Source organism: Hyperolius riggenbachi, chromosome 9, assembly GCF_040937935.1.
Source record: "Hyperolius riggenbachi isolate aHypRig1 chromosome 9, aHypRig1.pri, whole genome shotgun sequence".
In the NCBI taxonomy this organism is placed as follows: domain Eukaryota; kingdom Metazoa; phylum Chordata; class Amphibia; order Anura; family Hyperoliidae; genus Hyperolius; species Hyperolius riggenbachi.
In genome coordinates this window covers 195319957-195342770 of record NC_090654.1, presented here as the reverse complement: position 1 = coordinate 195342770, position 22814 = coordinate 195319957, and the positions used below count along the sequence as shown (strand labels likewise).

General features: G+C 44.1%; 1 long non-coding RNA gene across 2 annotated transcripts; it reads left to right on the top strand.

Moving 5' to 3' along the window:
* The first annotated feature begins 1086 nt into the window (after window positions 1-1086).
* LOC137532864 (uncharacterized) lies at window positions 1087-22690 on the top strand. Of its 2 annotated transcripts, XR_011024040.1 has the most exons (3): window positions 1087-1382; window positions 9243-9403; window positions 22460-22690. It is a non-coding gene; the product is annotated as an uncharacterized lncRNA (long non-coding RNA). The 2 variants fall into 2 exon arrangements; XR_011024042.1 differs by lacking the exons at window positions 1087-1382; window positions 9243-9403 and adding an exon at window positions 14267-14589.
* Window positions 22691-22814: the final 124 nt, after the last annotated feature.

The window sequence follows — 22814 nt, the reverse complement described above, 5'->3', positions numbered from 1 at the left end:
GACACACGAGCGACAGGCGGGCGAAGGTGATGAACGTGTTTCTGGTCTGGTCTCTACTCCGGCGACATTTGTGGGCAGAAGTGGGGGACGATTAGAGCATCACACGCAGCATCGAGGAGCCAGCAGCCCGTTTGTTAGCCAAGAGGACGTCATTACTTGTGTCCGCAGCACCCCCTTGTGGCCGTGTTGGAGAAACCTTATTGTGTGCTAAGTGGTTTATGTTTTTTTTTTTTTTGAATGTGTAGATACATAGCGACGTCGACGTCCGCCTGGTGCAGAGAATCGGCATCGGGAAATAGATATATATATACAGAGGGCCCAACCGTCCCGATCTCGTCGGGACTGTCACGATTTGGGGGGGGCTCTCCCGCTGTCACGGTATGAGCCCCCCAAGTCCCGGCGGCAGTGGGCAGCAGTAAAAAAAAAATGATCGAGGCACCAGCCGCGCGTGGTATGCGGGATGCGGCCATATCATTACTACCTCCCTCCCTCCTTCCCTTGAGATCTGCCCCCGTGTCCCCCATTAGCAGAGTGCGCAGCGAGCGGAGCGGGCTGTCATTACCTGCGTCCATGCGCGCATACCGATGTCCGGCTTCACTCTGCTTCCTGTGACGTCACAGGAAGCAGGAAGCTGGAGAAAGACATCGGTATGCGTGCATGGACGGAGGTAAGATGACAGCCCGCTCCGCTCGCTGCGCACTCTGCTAACGGGGACACGGGGGCAGATCTCAAGGGAGGGAGGGAGGGAGGTAGTAATGATATGGCCGCATCCCGCATACCACGCGTGGCTGGCGCCTCGATCATTTTTTGGCACCCATCCTCACCCTCCTCCCCACCCACGGGCACCCTTACCCTCCTCCCCACCCACGGGCAGGGTGTATGAGGGTATATTTAATAAAAAAAAAAGAATAAGGGCATAAATATTAATAAAAAAAAATATTAAAAAAACGATGGTAGGCGTGTCTTGGGGGTGTGGTTAGGGGTGTGGCCAGTGTCCCGGTTTCTTAGTTTAAAATGTTGGGAGGTATGATATATATATAAAATGTGAGATACAGCACTTTGGGCGCGGGGGATGGGATGCCGTACATCACCTGACTGCATCATCAGCCACGTGTCACCCCAGTTGCTGTGGTAACTGTAAACAATTTCTGTGGAAGGACAAGCAGCGGTGGCAGCACATTGCTGAGCACAAGAGCTGGACGGGTCTCCGCACTGTCCCGACTTACCCAGGCATTCCTGTATAGCAGCAAGACCCCGCCTACTCCCTACAGGCATCTCACGGAGCAGAGAGCTATGAGCTCGCATCTCAGACATGAAACTGTGTCTGGAGCTCCACCTTGTGGCCGTCAGAGATATGACACGTCTGTGAAAAACATTATTAGGTAGGCACCCCTATCGGCGGATTATGAGATATCATTACCTACACGTAAAATAGATACAAATTAGGGATAGTTAGCGATATATTTTATTTATGTATATTAAAGGCGTGTATTGTCATTGCTTCATAGCCATCACCTGTTTTTCTGCACCTTATTGGTTTTTGCCACATGGATTGTGGTGCTATGTATTTTTCACAGGATTTATGACACCCCTACCCTTGATATGTGACCAGAATTGATCCTAATTATTACAATCACGTGGATTCATTGCTGGTGCTTTGTTGTCAAATATTTTTATTTTACTTGTTGATTTTGGAGTTAATAAAGATTGTACAGTTGGCCTGAACGATAAATCGAATGTAAACCAAAATCACTATCACCAAGATCACAATTTCATAACCGTCAAAGCGGCGATTTATGCTATGACGTCATTACCGCATGGGGAAGTTTGAAGAAGTGGCGTCAAACTTCCCACAAGCCCCGGTGTGTGCGTCCCGCAGTATCGGCAGTGTTGAACATACCTTCTGACACAAGTCAAACGCTATCCTGTCTGTCCTCTCGCCATCTGCTGGATCTTGTGCACGACATACTTTCTGGTATGCCGGGCATGCAGGAGGCAAAGTGGATAGATGGGCAATGCTGGATACGTGCTGGATGGTATGTCCAGCACTGCCGCCGTTTGGGGGACAGAGGGGGCACATAGAGAGACACAGAGCGGGTACAGAGAGACATAGAGGGGGCACATAGAGAGGTAGAGAGGAGACACAGAGCGGGCACTTAGAGAGACACAGAGAGGGCACAGAGCAGGCACAAAGAGAGACACAGAAGGGGCACAGAGAGAGACACAGAGGGTGCACAAAGAGAGACACAAAGGGGACACAGATAAAGACAAAGGAGGCACAAAAAGAGACAGAGGGTGCACAAAGAGAGACAGAGGGTGCACAAAGAGAGACAGGGGGACAGAGAAACCCAGAGGGGGAACAAACAGGCACAGAGGGAAAACAGCTTTATTTGAAGGATATCGTGAATTGAAATTGTGATTTCATACAGAAATCTCTCGATTTAAATTCTTCCTAAAATCGTACAGGCCTATTGGGTATTATACAACAGAGCTCCCCAATCCTGTCCCCAGGGGCGCCGCCAGGCACCAAGCAGACCAAGCAGCCACTTGGGGCCTCATAGGCTCCATGACGTCATTGTGACGTCACACTGTTGTCCGCGCCGCAGCCCCGCTCCAGCCTGCCTGCATGGTCTTCCAGCAGGCAGAGCAGGGCTACGGGAGGATGGCGTCCGAAGCCCTGTACTGGAGACTATTTGTACAGGGCTTCGGGCGCCATCTTCCCGTAGCCCTGCTATGCAATTCAGCGCGGGAGATATGCAGGAAGGAGGATCGTCTGGGCAGCTGCACCTCAGAGGCCGGCCGGGTGAGGGGACTTCTGTCAGTTGATTAAATTCTTTTTTGCAGGTGAAATGTGGCCCAAATTGCTTTTGTTTTCTCCTAAAATGTGGCCCAAATTGCGTTTGTTTTCTGCTAAAATGTGGCCCAAATTGCGTTTGCTTTCTGCTAAAATGTGGCCCAAATTGCATTTGTTTTCTGCTAAAATGTGGCCCAAATTGTGTTTGCTTTCTGCTGAAATGTGGCCCAAATTGCGTTTGTTTTCTGCTAAAATGTGGCCCAAATTGTGTTTGCTTTCTGCTAAAATGTGGCCCAAATTGCGCTTGTTTTCTGCTAAAATTTTGCCTACATTGCGCTTGTTTTCTGCTAAAATATGGCCCAAATTGCGTTTGTTTTCTGCTAAAATGTGGCCCAAATTGCGTTTATTTTCTGCTGAAATGTTGCCCAAATTGCATTTGTTTTTTTTTTTGCTGAAATGTGGCCCAAATTGCGTGCATTTTCTGCTGAAATGTTGCCCAAATTGCGTTTGTTTTCTGCTGAAATGTTGCCCAAATTGTGTTTTTTTTCTGGTGAAATGTTGCCCACATTGCGCTTATTTTCTGGTGTCTGGGGTAACTGTTGCTGCATTTATTATTTAATGGTCATAGTTGGCTATATTTGCTGATGTGGGGTTACAGTTACGCTCCGCCCATACAATGTCATGGCCATGCCCATTTTTCGGCGCAGCACACTACGCGCGCCTCAAACACCCTCCATCCCCCCCTTTCGCTCCACCCACATGTCATGGTCATGCCCACTTTCTGCGGAATAGCCACGCCCATAAGGCCACTTCCTGCAGTCCGCTTGGGGCCACAAAAACCTTAGCTGCACCCCTGCCTGTCCTCAAGGCCCACCAACAGTACATGTTTTGCAGAAAACCACAAACATGCACAGGTGGAGTAATTAGTGTCTCAGCAGAGCTGATTACTTACCTGTGGATTTCCACAAAACATGCACTGTTGCTGGGCCTTGAGAACAGATTTGCGGAATACAACATTCATACCTAGTGGAAGTGTGTTTAGGTTATCTAGTAGGAGTACATTTTGCCCAGAGGTCAAAAGAGAACTGGCCTAAGGTAGAGTGTATACTTGATGAAAAAAGTTAGTTTTGAGGGCACGTTTAAAGATATCACAGGTTGGAGAGTGACAGATGTGTTGTGGCAGGGGATTCCAGAGGAGGGGTAAAGCATGTGAAAAATCTTGTATATGTGAATGCAAGTAGGTGATTCTAGAGGAGAAAAAAAGAGGGTCATGTGCAGATCTGAGATTGTGGTTGGGTTGGTATCTGGAAACTAGTGAGGAGATGTAAAAAGGAGTGAGATTGTGGAGAGCTTTGTAACTTAAAGTAAGCTAAATCAATGTATGTGTTTAGTTTGAATGAATAGCAATCCATCAGAAAAAAAGTCTGCACACCTGGAATAACAACAGGAACAATAGCAAAAATGGGTGCTTGATCTAGTAAACCGGACCATCAAGGGTCCTAGTATGCCAGAAATATATAAAAAATAATGACCAGCACACCATGTATAGATGCAAAAAATGTGATCAGCTTTCATCAGCAAATTGTGAGAACAGAGAAGCGTACAGCATCAGGCTAATCAATATACAAAGCAATCAATATCATATATTAAAGCAACATAATGTACAGCTATATGCAATGGTCTCATACAGTGGTGTATACAAAATTAGATCATTCATAGATTTGGCTCATGAACATATATCTTCAAAGAGCAGCTGGATAATAGTCCTTATATTAGTACACAAGGAGCCAGTGCGAACAAAGCACAAAGCATAAATGTCCAATCAGGAACAAAGCAGAATGATCAGTCAATAATGCAATCCAATCAGCAGCCAGAGGAGAATCATTTACCCTTTGAAAAAGGTAGTAATCCGAAACAGTGCTGTCAGGGTACTTGGATTGCATTATTGACTGATCACTCTGCCTGGTTCATGATTGGACATTTATGCTTTGTTCACACTGGCTCCTTGTGTGCTAATATAAGGACTACCGTATTATCCTGCTGCTCTTTGAAGATATATGTTCATGAGCCACATCTATGATTGATCTAATGTTGTATACACCACTGTATGAGACCATTGTATATAGCTGTACATTATGTTGCTTTATTATATGATATCGATTGCTTTGTATATAGATTAGCCTGATGCTGTACGCTTCTCTGTTCTCACAATTTGCTGACGAAAGCTAATCACAATATTATTGATTGTATCTATACATGGTGCACTGGTCATTTATATATTTAGTTTGAATGAAATCAAATAAAGCTGTGTGAGCTTCCTGCTGCAGTAAAAATGTGGAGTCATCCACTTTGCTCTGATGGCCTACAGCGAGGAGAGGTGACCGTCTGTTAGGCTACCTCGACTGCCCACCTCCTCTGTAGACCCCTCTGTGATTGAGGAGCTGGGTGGAGGACATCACCTCTTCCAGGGGTCCCACAGGTGCACCACTGCAGTTTGAGCACCGCTCTTAGAAGAGTCAATGCCATGTTGTGATTTCACCAGGATTACTCCGGAGCTGTCTTTGTGCTGTGGTGCACCTTTGGAAGCTGTAGCCATCAGAATTATTATTTTAGATAGATAATTATTATTATTATCATTTAATAATTTAGCGCCAACATATTCCATAACGTTGCACAAAGTAAGAAACAATCATGGGGCAAAAAATAATATAGACAACGGTATACAGCCATATACGAAATACAGAGTTGGTACAAAACACAGAATTGGTAATGACAGTGTCAAAATTAATATTAACCACTTCACCACTGAGGGGTTTTACCCCCTGACCACCAGAGCAATTTTCACCTTTCAGCGCTCCTTCCATTCATTCGTCTATAACTTTATTATTACTTATCCCAATGAAATGAACTATATCTTGTTTTTTTCGCCACCAATTAGGCTTTCTTTAGGTGGGACATTATGCCAAGAATTATTTTATTCTAAATGTGTTTTAATGGGGAAATAGGAAAAAATGTGGGAAAAAATTATTATTTTTCAGTTTTCGGCCATTATAGTTTTTAAATAAAGCATGCTACTGTAATTAAAACCCATGAAATGTATTAACCCATTTGTCCCGGTTATAAAACCATTTAAATTATGTCCCTATCACAATGTTTGGCGACAATATTTTATTTGGAAATAAAGGTGCATTTTTTTCAGTTTTGCATCCATCCCTAATTACAAGCCCGCAGTTTATAAAGTAACAGTGTTATACCCTCTTGACATAAATATTTAAAAAGTTCAGTCCCTAAGGTAACTATTTATGTTTTTTTTTTATTGTATTTTTTTTTTTGATTACAAAAAAAAAATAAAAATTGGGGAGTGTGGGAGGTAATGAGTTAATTTATTGTGTAAATGTAATGTTTGTATATGTAAAATGCTTTTAGGGTGTAGTTTACTATTTGGCCACAAGATGGCCACAGAGTGTTTGTTTACATGCGACCTGTAAGCGTCCGGAAGGACGCTTACAGGAAGCAGTAGGAGGCTGGGAGACTCACAATGATCTCGCTGTTTCTGAAAGAAGCAGCAGATCATTGCGGGGGCTAGATCAACGAACGGGAATGGATTTTCCCGTTCATTGATCTCCGGGCGAGCGGGCGGCGGCTTGCACGAGCGGCGGGTGCGCGCAGACAGCGGCGGTAGCGCGGAAGGTACGGATTTCTCCGTCCCTGTTTTTTTAGGGGGGAAAAAAGGGACGGAGAAATTCGTACCGCTGGGGGTAAAGTGGTTAATAAATGTGTACCAAATTTCAAGACAGAAAAGGGTGAGAGAGCCCGACCATTGCGAGCTTACAATATAAGGAAATTGGGGGAGGGGGGACAGGAGGTAGGGTAGTATATACAACATTCATACCTAGTAGCAGTGTGTTTAGGTTATCTAGTAGGAGTACAAATCAATATACAGGCTAATCAATATACAAAGCAATCAATATCATATATTACAGCAACATAATGTACAGCTATATGCAATGGTCTCATACAGTGCTGTATATAAAATTAGATCACTCATAGATTTGGCTCATGAACATATATCTTCAAAGATAAGCTGGATAAAAGTCCTTATATTAGTACACAAGGAGCAAGTGCGAACAAAGCACAAATGTCCAATCATGAACAAAGCAGAATGATCAGTCAATAATGCAATCCAATCAGCAGCCAAAGAGGAGAATCCTTTACCCTTTGAAAAAGGTAGTAATCCGAAACAGTGCTGTCAGGGTGCTTGGATTGCATTATTGACTGATCACTCTGCCTGGTTCATGATTGGACATTTATGCTTTGTTCCCATTGGCTCCTTGTGTACTAATATAAGGACTACCGTATTATCCTGCTGCTCTTTGAAGATATATGTTCATGAGCCACATCTATGAGTGATCTAATGTTGTATACACCACTGTATGAGACCATTGTATATAGCTGTACGTTATGTTGCTTTATTATATGATATCGATTGCTTTGTATATTGATTAGCCTGATGCTGTACGCTTCTCTGTTCTCACAATTTGCTGACGAAAGCTGATCACAATATATTTGATTGCATCTATACATGGTGCACTGGTCATTGTTTTTTATATATTTAGTTTGAATGAAATCAAATAAAGCTGTGTGAGCTTACTGCTGCAGTAAAAATATGGAGTCATCCACTTTGCTCTGATGGCCTACAGCGAGGAGAGGTGACCGTCTGTTAGGCTACCTCGACTGCCCACCTCCTCTGTAGACCCCTCTGTGATTGAGGAGCTGGGTGGAGGACATCACCTCTTCCAGGGGTCCCACAGGTGCACCACTGCAGTTTGAGCACCGCTCTTAGAAGAGTCAATGCCATGTTGTGATTTCACCAGGATTACTCCGGAGCTGTCTTTGTGCTGTGGTGCACCTCTGGAAGCTGTAGTCATCAGAATTATTATTTTAGATAGATTATTATTATTATCATTGAATCGTTTAGCGCCAACATATTCCATAGCGTTGCACAAAGTAAGAAACAATCATGGGGTATAAAATAATACAGACAACGGTATACAGGCATATACGAAATACAGAGTTGGTACAAAACACAGAATTGGTAATGACAGTGTCAAAATTAATATAAATAAATGTGTACCAAATTTCAAGACAGAAAAGAGTGAGAGAGCCCGGCCCTTGCGAGATTACAATATAAGGAAATGGGGGGAGAGGGGACAAGAGGTGGGGTAGTATACAACATTCATACCAAGTAGCAGTGTGTTTAGGTCATCTAGTTGGAGTACAACTTGGCCAGAGGTAAATATTTACCTACCGCGATCCTGCACAGGTGCACTAGCGGCTTTCTGTTTGGGTGAAGGCGAAAATAGCTGAACCAGATCGGATCCGCTCTACTGAGCAGGCGCGAGTCTTTTGCGTCTGCGTAGTAGAGCGGATCCGATGGGGTTTGGCTATTTCCGCCTCACCTGAAGGAAGAGTCGCTACTGGGACTGCGCTGGATCCCGGAGATGTAAATAAATCTTAGCTTGTGGGGGTGGGGGGTTTCGGGGAAGCCAGCCTGAATTCCTGCTGTCTTCAGTGGTCGGGGAAACCTCATTGAGACCCTGAGGCTTCCCCCTCCTGAGGTAAGTATCCCCCAGAGGTTTTTTTTTAAAGTTAAAGAGTCTCTTTAATTTTATTATATTTTTGCTCTTTCTGAGCTTAAAAATGTAACATAGATTCCGTTAATTCCGTTAATTACATTTAAAAAAAAAACATTGTCTGAGATCAATTTGCATAATTTGGTTAAATCCTACAGGCTGGTACACACTTTCGATTATGATTGGCCAATTACTGACCAATGTCACCACTCCCATGTAGTATGAGGGTCATCAGATGTTAAATGCTATGAGCAGATTGTGTCGGTAGGCCCTCATACTACATGGAGGTGGTAAAATTGCTCAGTGATTGGTCAATCATAATTGAAAATGTGTACCAGACTAAAGCTTGATACACACTTTCAATTATGATGGGCCAATCGTTGACCAATGTTACCACCCCCATGTAGTACGAGAGTTTAACTAAAATCTGCTCATCTTATTCAATATCTGTTGATCCTCATACTACATGGAGGAGGTAAAATTGGTCAGTGATTGGTCAATCATAATTGAAAGTGTGTACCAGGCTTAAAGAGACTCCGTAACAAAAATTGCATCCTGTTTTTTATCATCCTACAAGTTCCAAAAGCTATTCTAATGTGTTCTGGCTTACTGCAGCACTTTCTGCTATCACAGTCTCTGTAATAAATCAATGTATCTTTCCCTTGTCAGACTTGTCAGCCTGTGTCTGGAAGGCTGCCAAGTTCTTCAGTGTTGTGGTTCTGCTATGAATTTCCCCTTCCAGGCCCCTCTATGCACACTGCCTGTGTATTATTTAGATTAGAGCAGCTTCTCTCTTCTCTCTTATCTTTTACAAGCTGGATAAATCGTCCTCTGAGCTGGCTGGGCTTTCACATACTGAAGAATTACAGACAAGGGCAAAGCTGTTTGCAGGAGAAAAAAAGAGCAGCCTGAGACTTCAGTGCATGAGAACTGCAGGGAGAAAGAAACACACAAATGATCTCTTGAGATTCAAAAGGTAGGCTGTATACAGCCTGCTTGTGTATGGTTGTATTTTCTATGTGTGGACATACAGTACATCAACCTACTTCCTGTTTTGGTGGCCATTTTGTTTGTTTATAAACAAACTTTTTAAAACTGTTTTTAACCACTTTTAATGCAGCGAGGAGCGGCGAAATTGTGACAGAGGGTAATAGGAGATGTCCCCTAACGCACTGGTATGTTTACTTTTGTGCGATTTTAACAATACAGATTCTCTTTAAGGCTTTTTTTCCATGGGCAGTTGATAGGCAGTGAAATGTCTCTCAAACTCTCAGAACTGCTTCCTGCTACCTGACAACTGCTTGCTGAGCACACAGTTCAACTGCCCATGAAAAAGAGGCCATAATGCAGGTTTCAAAGCTTAGGCCACTTCATATATATAATTGATGTCACTCTTCTCTCAGTGCTGGAACGTGGTGTGCTGGTTAGTGAGCCACAGGCCCGCAGCCAGCACATGCGGCCCTTCCAGTGCTTTGGGGGGCCCAGGGCCCCCAGAAGCCTTGGGCCCCTCACTGCAGTGTCAGTGGTCCCCCCTGATGGCTGCCCTGACATTACGTGCCCGTACTCTCCCTGACCACAGATCGCCCCAGTGGCCATTTAAGTCAATAAAGCATAACACACTGCCTGCGGTGTGACTAAATGCGATGAAAGTGTTCCGGGCACCGCATAAGTAACGCACAAGCTGCCGTGTGTTACGCTGTGACTCATTGAAGAGCTGTGTTATTTGTGTTATTTTATCATCGGTTGCACCATGGCTATAACGCGCAGTGCAACTTTTTGGGTGCAGTGCGATTGTTCCAAATCACACCACTACTACAGCACACAAGTGTAAAAGTATCCTAAAAGAAAACTAAAGTGAAACAAATCTGGCCAATGTAGCTTACCTAGAATTTCTTCTAGCCCCGTTGTCCTGCTGGTCCCTCGCTGTGATCCACTCAGCAGCTGTCTCATCCAAAACCTGCATGCACGGCCCTGGGCAGTGTGCCCCATCGATCGTGCTCCTGTGGCTGGAGGTGTTCTGTGCTTACTCAGTGGACCAACTTTCAGAGGGGCACAGCTGCTAAAAGGATGAGAGCACAACGACAATGAGGAACCTGAAGGACTACAGCGGACTGAGAGACACCCAAAGTAAGTTTAACTGGCTAGATTCATTTCAGTTTAGGCAACCTTTAAAGTGGACCTGAACTCTTACACAGGACAGAAGGGAAAAATGCACCCTGTATGTATTTAAAGAGTTTAGGCTGTCTAATTCCACCCTCATCTGTGTCTAAATCACATGTTGTAATTTGATCTCTCCCCTGTGTCAGCTGACTACCACGGTTGATAAGCCCATTTGAAATCACAGGATGTTAACAATATGTTTACTTCCATGAAAGCAGGAAGTAGATACACTGCAGATTTACTGCAGGATTTGTATCAGCTGTGACAAAAATGTTTTTCTTTAACCTCCTTGGCGGTAACCCCGTGTGTGACACGGGGTAAGCCGCCGGAGGGTGCCGCTCAGGCCCTGCTGGGCCGATTTACTTAATTTTTTTTTTGCTGGACGCAGCTAGCACTTTGCTAGCTGCGCCAGCACCCCGATCGCCGCCGCGCGCCCGATCGCCGCTATCCGGTGCGGCGCGCGGCCCCCCCCGCCAGACCCCGAGCGCTGCCTGGCCAATCAGTGCCAGGCAGCGCCGAGGGGTGGATCGGGTCTCCCAATGACGTCCCGACGTCGCTGACGTCGGTGACGTCATCCCGCCCCGTCGCCATGGCGACGGGGGAAGCCCTCCAGGAAATCCCGTTCTTTGAACGGGATTTCCTGATCGGTGATCGCCGAAGGCGATCGAAGCGGGCGGGGGGATGCCGCTGAGTAGCGGCTATCATGTAGCGAGCCCTCGGCTCGCTACATGATAAAAAAAAAAAAAATTTAAAAAAAACTGTTGCGCTTCCCCCTGGCGGTATTTTTCATACCGCCAAGGGGGTTAAAGGTTATTATGCTGTTGCCTATCTCTTAGAGCAGAGAAGAAGTTCTGAGTTCAGGTCCGCTTTAATTTCCGCATTAAATCCTTCAATTCACAAACATTTACCTCCAAAGCTTACAGTCCAATCCCTGCTTCATAAGGCCTGGGACCCACTAGGAGAGCTTTCCAGCGCTTGTGATTACACCTTAAAGTGGACCTGAACTCTTACACAGGACACAAGGAAAACATAGAAATGCACACTGTACATTATTTAGAGAGTTTAGCCTAATTCCCCCTTATCTGTGTCTAATCACAAGTTGTAATTTGACCTCTCCCCTGTGTCAGCTGACTACTAAAGGCAGATAAGCTCATTTGAAAGTGTAGGATGCTAACAATGCCTGCTTCCATGAAAGCAGGAAGTAGAAACAGTGCAGTTTTATGTTAGGATTTCTATCAGCTGTAACAAAGAAAGTTTTTTCTATAAAGGCTATTATGCTGTTGCGTTTCTTTTAGACCAGAGTTTTGAGTTCAGGTCCGCTTTAATCATTGTCTCCTGTCATTAAGGATGACATGAGAGTGATTAGAGTGCAAAGGTGGCCACTAACAATACAATTTGCTGAACGATCTTTTATGAACGATTAGAAATGATCGTTTGTGACTACTGAGGGTACGTTTCCACTACTGCTGTGCGATTTCGACGGGAAAATCGCGGCAACGAATCCGCATGTGATTGTGGTTTCGTTGCCATTTCGATGCGGATTTTCACGCGGAATCACTCGCGGTTTACACAACGCGATTTTAACCATGTCAATGCTGGCAAGCATTGACATGGGTTTTTAAGAGGAAACGCACACGGAAACGGCGGGAAAACCGCAAGACTAAAATGCTTGCGGTTTTCCTATTTAGTTACATTACCGATGAATCGCGTGCGGGTGTGCGGCGTGCGAATTCTGATGGTTCTGCCGTGCAGATTTTTTCTCCACGACAAACTACACAGTATCCCGCAACAGTCCCATCCACTTGTATTGTCTATGCGAATCTGCATGCAGGAAACGCATGCAGATTTGCTCTAGTGGAAACGTACGCTGAAGGAAAAAATCTCCTAACCAATCAGGTTAGTAAAATCCATCTGTTTTTTGGATTGGTCCCATCAATCTGATCAGATTCTTTGTATGGGGTTTGTCCATTAGTGGTCCCAACAATCATTTCCGATCATTCATACAAAGAATCGTTTGTAAACGATTGTTCTGCAAATTGTAACGCTAGTGGCCACCTTAAGATGCTAATGACAGTAAAATGCCCCCCCTCCCATCCAATAGAAATCACAATCACTACAATGCGACACAATTTAAAGGGGTTCTGTGTGTGGGTGCTGAGGGTAAAAACAGACACTTACCTAGGACTTCTATCAGCCCCCTGTAGCAGTCATGTCCCACGCCACCCTCCTCAGATCCGCTGTTCTCCGGTCTAGCGCGGCATGCTTTCCAACTGCGGCTGCGCATCCATGCACCTGTAGCTTCCGCTCGCGTCATCAGAAGCGTACTGTGCAGGAGCAGTACAAGAAACCTCCGTACTGCGCAGTAAGCTTCCGATGACGCAAACGGGAGCACGCATTGTTCGTCTGTGTTAGACGAACAATTGCCCGGTGCCGGCGGCAGGGAACGGCAGATCGGAGGACAGCGGGGGACATTACTGCTACAGGGGGCTGATAGAAGCCCCAGGTAAGTGTCTGTTTTTACCCTTAGCACACTTACTTAAAAAGTGTGTTTTCACGCAAATTAAGCTAAGAAATTAAAGGGAAAAAAAGGAGCAAATAAATCATATCCAATAAATGTGTTCTATAATATACTAGCCACCTTAGCCCATTTAAAAACGGGCTCTAGTGTATTACCGTCGCATGCGCTTGCAACCGCCGCATGAGCATTCGCGCAGCAGTCCGCCCGTGCACACAGCCGCCCGCTGACTGGCCCCGTCCTCCTGTCCCAACGGTCAGTGCTGCACACATGCGCAGAAGCACAAACCCAGAGACACTGAGGCAGTGTACGCAGGGACAATATCCCTACTTAATGAACAAGAGATTCAGTAATTATATACTGTATATGATGTATCTTGAGCAAAACTTTACTTTATTTCAAAAACCTACAGTACCATACAAATCAAGGTGTGGCTACAGGATCTCTAGATTTAACCAGATGGGAGAATATATATTGATGCCTGGCATAGAAATCATAAAATTAATTCCCTAATATATAATGCACAACTGTTGTTCTTAGGATACACTGCACTGTCCAAAAAGAGGTTACCCCGCCGTGCCAGTCTATTATAAATAACTTTATTATGAGCGTCGTGGTCGGTCAGTATAAAACAAGTGCATCAAGAGAATCCAAGCCCTATATACGTGTTTACATACAGTAATATAACAATCCTAGACTGTCAGCAGCATAGTTATAGGAGAACTGACATGAATAGTGAGAGCCACAGTGAGCAGCACAGAAGGCTGCACGTGTCCATATGTCACCAGCTCGAGGCATCCACAGCATGGCAGCTACCCGGCCGGAAACACATCCTCCGCGGACACACGAGCGACAGGCGAGCGAATGTGATGAACGTGTTTCTGGTCTGGTCTCTACTCCGGCGACATTTGTGGGCAGAAGTGGGGGACGATTAGAGCATCACACGCAGCATCGAGGAGCCCAGCAGCCCGTTTGTTAGCCAAGAGGACGTCATTACTTGTGTCCGCAGCACCCCCTTGTGGCCGTGGTAGAGAAACCTTATTGTGTGCTAAGTGGTTTATGGTTTTTTTTTTTGAATGTGTAGATACATAGCGACGTCGACGTCCGCCTGGTGCAGAGAATCGGCATCGGGAAATAGATATATATAATGTGAGATACAGCACTTTGGGCGCGGGGGATGGGATGCCGTACATCACCTGACTGCATCATCAGCCACGTGTCACCCCAGTTGCTGTGGTAACTGTAAACAATTTCTGTGGAAGGACAAGCAGCGGTGGCAGCACATTGCTGAGCACAAGAGCTGGACGGGTCTCCGCACTGTCCCGACTTACCCAGGCATTCCTGTATAGCAGCAAGACCCCGCCTACTCCCTACAGGCATCTCACGGAGCAGAGAGCTATGAGCTCGCATCTCAGACATGAAACTGTGTCTGGAGCTCCACCTTGTGGCCGTCAGAGATATGACACGTCTGTGAAAAACATTATTAGGTAGGCACCCCTATCGGCGGATTATGAGATATCATTACCTACACGTAAAATAGATACAAATTAGGGATAGTTAGCGATATATTTTATTTATGTATATTAAAGGCGTGTATTGTCATTGCTTCATAGCCATCACCTGTTTTTCTGCACCTTATTGGTTTTTGCCACATGGATTGTGGTGCTATGTATTTTTCACAGGATTTATGACACCCCTACCCCTGATATGTGACCAGAATTGATCCTAATTATTACAATCACGTGGATTCATTGCTGGTGCTTTGTTGTCAAATATTTTTATTTTACTTGTTGATTTTGGAGTTAATAAAGATTGTACAGTTGGCCTGAACGATAAATCGAATGTAAACCAAAATCACTATCACCAAGATCACAATTTCATAACCGTCAAAGCGGCGATTTATGCTATGACGTCATTACCGCATGGGGAAGTTCGAAGAAGTGGCGTCAAACTTCCCACAAGCCCCGGTGTGTGCGTCCCGCAGTATCGGCAGTGTTGAACATACCTTCTGACACAAGTCAAACGCTATCCTGTCTGTCCTCTCGCCATCTGCTGGATCTTGTGCACGACATACTTTCTGGTATGCCGGCCGGGCATGCAGGAGGCAAAGTGGATAGATGGGCAATGCTGGATACGTGCTGGATGGTATGTCCAGCACTGCCGCCGTTTGGGGGACAGAGGGGGCACATAGAGAGACACAGAGCGGGTACAGAGAGACATAGAGGGGGCACATAGAGAGGTAGAGAGGAGACACAGAGCGGGCACTTAGAGAGACACAGAGAGGGCACAGAGCAGGCACAAAGAGAGACACAGAAGGGGCACAGAGAGAGACACAGAGGGTGCACAAAGAGAGACACAAAGGGGACACAGATAAAGACAAAGGAGGCACAAAAAGAGACAGAGGGTGCACAAAGAGAGACAGAGGGTGCACAAAGAGAGACAGGGGGACAGAGAAACCCAGAGGGGGAACAAACAGGCACAGAGGGAAAACAGCTTTATTTGAAGGATATCGTGAATTGAAATTGTGATTTCATACAGAAATCTCTCGATTTAAATTCTTCCTAAAATCGTACAGGCCTATTGGGTATTATACAACAGAGCTCCCCAATCCTGTCCCCAGGGGCGCCGCCAGGCACCAAGCAGACCAAGCAGCCACTTGGGGCCTCATAGGCTCCATGACGTCATTGTGACGTCACACTGTTGTCCGCGCCGCAGCCCCGCTCCAGCCTGCCTGCATGGTCTTCCAGCAGGCAGAGCAGGGCTACGGGAGGATGGCGTCCGAAGCCCTGTACTGGAGACTATTTGTACAGGGCTTCGGGCGCCATCTTCCCGTAGCCCTGCTATGCAATTCAGCGCGGGAGATATGCAGGAAGGAGGATCGTCTGGGCAGCTGCACCTCAGAGGCCGGCCGGGTGAGGGGACTTCTGTCAGTTGATTAAATTCTTTTTTGCAGGTGAAATGTGGCCCAAATTGCTTTTGTTTTCTCCTAAAATGTGGCCCAAATTGCGTTTGTTTTCTGCTAAAATGTGGCCCAAATTGCGTTTGCTTTCTGCTAAAATGTGGCCCAAATTGCATTTGTTTTCTGCTAAAATGTGGCCCAAATTGTGTTTGCTTTCTGCTGAAATGTGGCCCAAATTGCGTTTGTTTTCTGCTAAAATGTGGCCCAAATTGTGTTTGCTTTCTGCTAAAATGTGGCCCAAATTGCGCTTGTTTTCTGCTAAAATTTTGCCTACATTGCGCTTGTTTTCTGCTAAAATATGGCCCAAATTGCGTTTGTTTTCTGCTAAAATGTGGCCCAAATTGCGTTTATTTTCTGCTGAAATGTTGCCCAAATTGCATTTGTTTTTTTTTTTGCTGAAATGTGGCCCAAATTGCGTGCATTTTCTGCTGAAATGTTGCCCAAATTGCGTTTGTTTTCTGCTGAAATGTTGCCCAAATTGTGTTTTTTTTCTGGTGAAATGTTGCCCACATTGCGCTTATTTTCTGGTGTCTGGGGTAACTGTTGCTGCATTTATTATTTAATGGTCATAGTTGGCTATATTTGCTGATGTGGGGTTACAGTTACGCTCCGCCCATACAATGTCATGGCCATGCCCATTTTTCGGCGCAGCACACTACGCGCGCCTCAAACACCCTCCATCCCCCCCTTTCGCTCCACCCACATGTCATGGTCATGCCCACTTTCTGCGGAATAGCCACGCCCATAAGGCCACTTCCTGCAGTCCGCTTGGGGCCACAAAAACCTTAGCTGCACCCCTGCCTGTCCTCAAGGCCCACCAACAGTACATGTTTTGCAGAAAACCACAAACATGCACAGGTGGAGTAATTAGTGTCTCAGCAGAGCTGATTACTTACCTGTGGATTTCCACAAAACATGCACTGTTGCTGGGCCTTGAGAACAGATTTGCGGAATACAACATTCATACCTAGTGGAAGTGTGTTTAGGTTATCTAGTAGGAGTACATTTTGCCCAGAGGTCAAAAGAGAACTGGCCTAAGGTAGAGTGTATACTTGATGAAAAAAGTTAGTTTTGAGGGCACGTTTAAAGATATCACAGGTTGGAGAGTGACAGATGTGTTGTGGCAGGGGATTCCAGAGGAGGGGTAAAGCATGTGAAAAATCTTGTATATGTGAATGCAAGTAGGTGATTCTAGAGGAGAAAAAAAGAGGGTCATGTGCAGATCTGAGATTGTGGTTGGGTTGGTATCTGGAAACTAGTGAGGAGATGTAAAAAGGAGTGAGATTGTGGAGAGCTTTGTAACTTAAAGTAAGCTAAATCAATGTATGTGTTTAGTTTGAATGAATAGCAATCCATCAGAAAAAAAGTCTGCACACCTGGAATAACAACAGGAACAATAGCAAAAATGGGTGCTTGATCTAGTAAACCGGACCATCAAGGGTCCTAGTATGCCAGAAATATATAAAAAATAATGACCAGCACACCATGTATAGATGCAAAAAATGTGATCAGCTTTCATCAGCAAATTGTGAGAACAGAGAAGCGTACAGCATCAGGCTAATCAATATACAAAGCAATCAATATCATATATTAAAGCAACATAATGTACAGCTATATGCAATGGTCTCATACAGTGGTGTATACAAAATTAGATCATTCATAGATTTGGCTCATGAACATATATCTTCAAAGAGCAGCTGGATAATAGTCCTTATATTAGTACACAAGGAGCCAGTGCGAACAAAGCACAAAGCATAAATGTCCAATCAGGAACAAAGCAGAATGATCAGTCAATAATGCAATCCAATCAGCAGCCAGAGGAGAATCCTTTACCCTTTGAAAAAGGTAGTAATCCGAAACAGTGCTGTCAGGGTACTTGGATTGCATTATTGACTGATCACTCTGCCTGGTTCATGATTGGACATTTATGCTTTGTTCACACTGGCTCCTTGTGTGCTAATATAAGGACTACCGTATTATCCTGCTGCTCTTTGAAGATATATGTTCATGAGCCACATCTATGATTGATCTAATGTTGTATACACCACTGTATGAGACCATTGTATATAGCTGTACATTATGTTGCTTTATTATATGATATCGATTGCTTTGTATATAGATTAGCCTGATGCTGTACGCTTCTCTGTTCTCACAATTTGCTGACGAAAGCTAATCACAATATTATTGATTGTATCTATACATGGTGCACTGGTCATTTATATATTTAGTTTGAATGAAATCAAATAAAGCTGTGTGAGCTTCCTGCTGCAGTAAAAATGTGGAGTCATCCACTTTGCTCTGATGGCCTACAGCGAGGAGAGGTGACCGTCTGTTAGGCTACCTCGACTGCCCACCTCCTCTGTAGACCCCTCTGTGATTGAGGAGCTGGGTGGAGGACATCACCTCTTCCAGGGGTCCCACAGGTGCACCACTGCAGTTTGAGCACCGCTCTTAGAAGAGTCAATGCCATGTTGTGATTTCACCAGGATTACTCCGGAGCTGTCTTTGTGCTGTGGTGCACCTTTGGAAGCTGTAGCCATCAGAATTATTATTTTAGATAGATAATTATTATTATTATCATTTAATAATTTAGCGCCAACATATTCCATAACGTTGCACAAAGTAAGAAACAATCATGGGGCAAAAAATAATATAGACAACGGTATACAGCCATATACGAAATACAGAGTTGGTACAAAACACAGAATTGGTAATGACAGTGTCAAAATTAATATTAACCACTTCACCACTGAGGGGTTTTACCCCCTGACCACCAGAGCAATTTTCACCTTTCAGCGCTCCTTCCATTCATTCGTCTATAACTTTATTATTACTTATCCCAATGAAATGAACTATATCTTGTTTTTTTCGCCACCAATTAGGCTTTCTTTAGGTGGGACATTATGCCAAGAATTATTTTATTCTAAATGTGTTTTAATGGGGAAATAGGAAAAAATGTGGGAAAAAATTATTATTTTTCAGTTTTCGGCCATTATAGTTTTTAAATAAAGCATGCTACTGTAATTAAAACCCATGAAATGTATTAACCCATTTGTCCCGGTTATAAAACCATTTAAATTATGTCCCTATCACAATGTTTGGCGACAATATTTTATTTGGAAATAAAGGTGCATTTTTTTCAGTTTTGCATCCATCCCTAATTACAAGCCCGCAGTTTATAAAGTAACAGTGTTATACCCTCTTGACATAAATATTTAAAAAGTTCAGTCCCTAAGGTAACTATTTATGTTTTTTTTTTATTGTATTTTTTTTTTTGATTACAAAAAAAAAATAAAAATTGGGGAGTGTGGGAGGTAATGAGTTAATTTATTGTGTAAATGTAATGTTTGTATATGTAAAATGCTTTTAGGGTGTAGTTTACTATTTGGCCACAAGATGGCCACAGAGTGTTTGTTTACATGCGACCTGTAAGCGTCCGGAAGGACGCTTACAGGAAGCAGTAGGAGGCTGGGAGACTCACAATGATCTCGCTGTTTCTGAAAGAAGCAGCAGATCATTGCGGGGGCTAGATCAACGAACGGGAATGGATTTTCCCGTTCATTGATCTCCGGGCGAGCGGGCGGCGGCTTGCACGAGCGGCGGGTGCGCGCAGACAGCGGCGGTAGCGCGGAAGGTACGGATTTCTCCGTCCCTGTTTTTTTAGGGGGGGAAAAAGGGACGGAGAAATTCGTACCGCTGGGGGTAAAGTGGTTAATAAATGTGTACCAAATTTCAAGACAGAAAAGGGTGAGAGAGCCCGACCATTGCGAGCTTACAATATAAGGAAATTGGGGGAGGGGGGACAGGAGGTAGGGTAGTATATACAACATTCATACCTAGTAGCAGTGTGTTTAGGTTATCTAGTAGGAGTACAAATCAATATACAGGCTAATCAATATACAAAGCAATCAATATCATATATTACAGCAACATAATGTACAGCTATATGCAATGGTCTCATACAGTGCTGTATATAAAATTAGATCACTCATAGATTTGGCTCATGAACATATATCTTCAAAGATAAGCTGGATAAAAGTCCTTATATTAGTACACAAGGAGCAAGTGCGAACAAAGCACAAATGTCCAATCATGAACAAAGCAGAATGATCAGTCAATAATGCAATCCAATCAGCAGCCAAAGAGGAGAATCCTTTACCCTTTGAAAAAGGTAGTAATCCGAAACAGTGCTGTCAGGGTGCTTGGATTGCATTATTGACTGATCACTCTGCCTGGTTCATGATTGGACATTTATGCTTTGTTCCCATTGGCTCCTTGTGTACTAATATAAGGACTACCGTATTATCCTGCTGCTCTTTGAAGATATATGTTCATGAGCCACATCTATGAGTGATCTAATGTTGTATACACCACTGTATGAGACCATTGTATATAGCTGTACGTTATGTTGCTTTATTATATGATATCGATTGCTTTGTATATTGATTAGCCTGATGCTGTACGCTTCTCTGTTCTCACAATTTGCTGACGAAAGCTGATCACAATATATTTGATTGCATCTATACATGGTGCACTGGTCATTGTTTTTTATATATTTAGTTTGAATGAAATCAAATAAAGCTGTGTGAGCTTACTGCTGCAGTAAAAATATGGAGTCATCCACTTTGCTCTGATGGCCTACAGCGAGGAGAGGTGACCGTCTGTTAGGCTACCTCGACTGCCCACCTCCTCTGTAGACCCCTCTGTGATTGAGGAGCTGGGTGGAGGACATCACCTCTTCCAGGGGTCCCACAGGTGCACCACTGCAGTTTGAGCACCGCTCTTAGAAGAGTCAATGCCATGTTGTGATTTCACCAGGATTACTCCGGAGCTGTCTTTGTGCTGTGGTGCACCTCTGGAAGCTGTAGTCATCAGAATTATTATTTTAGATAGATTATTATTATTATTATTATCATTGAATCGTTTAGCGCCAACATATTCCATAGCGTTGCACAAAGTAAGAAACAATCATGGGGTATAAAATAATACAGACAACGGTATACAGGCATATACGAAATACAGAGTTGGTACAAAACACAGAATTGGTAATGACAGTGTCAAAATTAATATAAATAAATGTGTACCAAATTTCAAGACAGAAAAGAGTGAGAGAGCCCGGCCCTTGCGAGATTACAATATAAGGAAATGGGGGGAGAGGGGACAAGAGGTGGGGTAGTATACAACATTCATACCAAGTAGCAGTGTGTTTAGGTCATCTAGTTGGAGTACAACTTGGCCAGAGGTAAATATTTACCTACCGCGATCCTGCACAGGTGCACTAGCGGCTTTCTGTTTGGGTGAAGGCGAAAATAGCTGAACCAGATCGGATCCGCTCTACTGAGCAGGCGCGAGTCTTTTGCGTCTGCGTAGTAGAGCGGATCCGATGGGGTTTGGCTATTTCCGCCTCACCTGAAGGAAGAGTCGCTACTGGGACTGCGCTGGATCCCGGATATGTAAATAAATCTTAGCTTGTGGGGGTGGGGGGTTTCGGGGAAGCCAGCCTGAATTCCTGCTGTCTTCAGTGGTCGGGGAAACCTCATTGAGACCCTGAGGCTTCCCCCTCCTGAGGTAAGTATCCCCCAGAGGTTTTTTTTTAAAGTTAAAGAGTCTCTTTAATTATATTATATTTTTGCTCTTTCTGAGCTTAAAAATGTAACATAGATTCCGTTAATTCCGTTAATTACATTTAAAAAAAAAACATTGTCTGAGATCAATTTGCATAATTTGGTTAAATCCTACAGGCTGGTACACACTTTCGATTATGATTGGCCAATTACTGACCAATGTCACCACTCCCATGTAGTATGAGGGTCATCAGATGTTAAATGCTATGAGCAGATTGTGTCGGTAGGCCCTCATACTACATGGAGGTGGTAAAATTGCTCAGTGATTGGTCAATCATAATTGAAAATGTGTACCAGACTAAAGCTTGATACACACTTTCAATTATGATGGGCCAATCGTTGACCAATGTTACCACCCCCATGTAGTACGAGAGTTTAACTAAAATCTGCTCATCTTATTCAATATCTGTTGATCCTCATACTACATGGAGGAGGTAAAATTGGTCAGTGATTGGTCAATCATAATTGAAAGTGTGTACCAGGCTTAAAGAGACTCCGTAACAAAAATTGCATCCTGTTTTTTATCATCCTACAAGTTCCAAAAGCTATTCTAATGTGTTCTGGCTTACTGCAGCACTTTCTGCTATCACAGTCTCTGTAATAAATCAATGTATCTTTCCCTTGTCAGACTTGTCAGCCTGTGTCTGGAAGGCTGCCAAGTTCTTCAGTGTTGTGGTTCTGCTATGAATTTCCCCTTCCAGGCCCCTCTATGCACACTGCCTGTGTATTATTTAGATTAGAGCAGCTTCTCTCTTCTCTCTTCTCTCTTACAAGCTGGATAAATCGTCCTCTGAGCTGGCTGGGCTTTCACATACTGAAGAATTACAGACAAGGGCAAAGCTGTTTGCAGGAGAAAAAAAGAGCAGCCTGAGACTTCAGTGCATGAGAACTGCAGGGAGAAAGAAACACACAAATGATCTCTTGAGATTCAAAAGGTAGGCTGTATACAGCCTGCTTGTGTATGGTTGTATTTTCTATGTGTGGACATACAGTACATCAACCTACTTCCTGTTTTGGTGGCCATTTTGTTTGTTTATAAACAAACTTTTTAAAACTGTTTTTAACCACTTTTAATGCAGCGAGGAGCGGCGAAATTGTGACAGAGGGTAATAGGAGATGTCCCCTAACG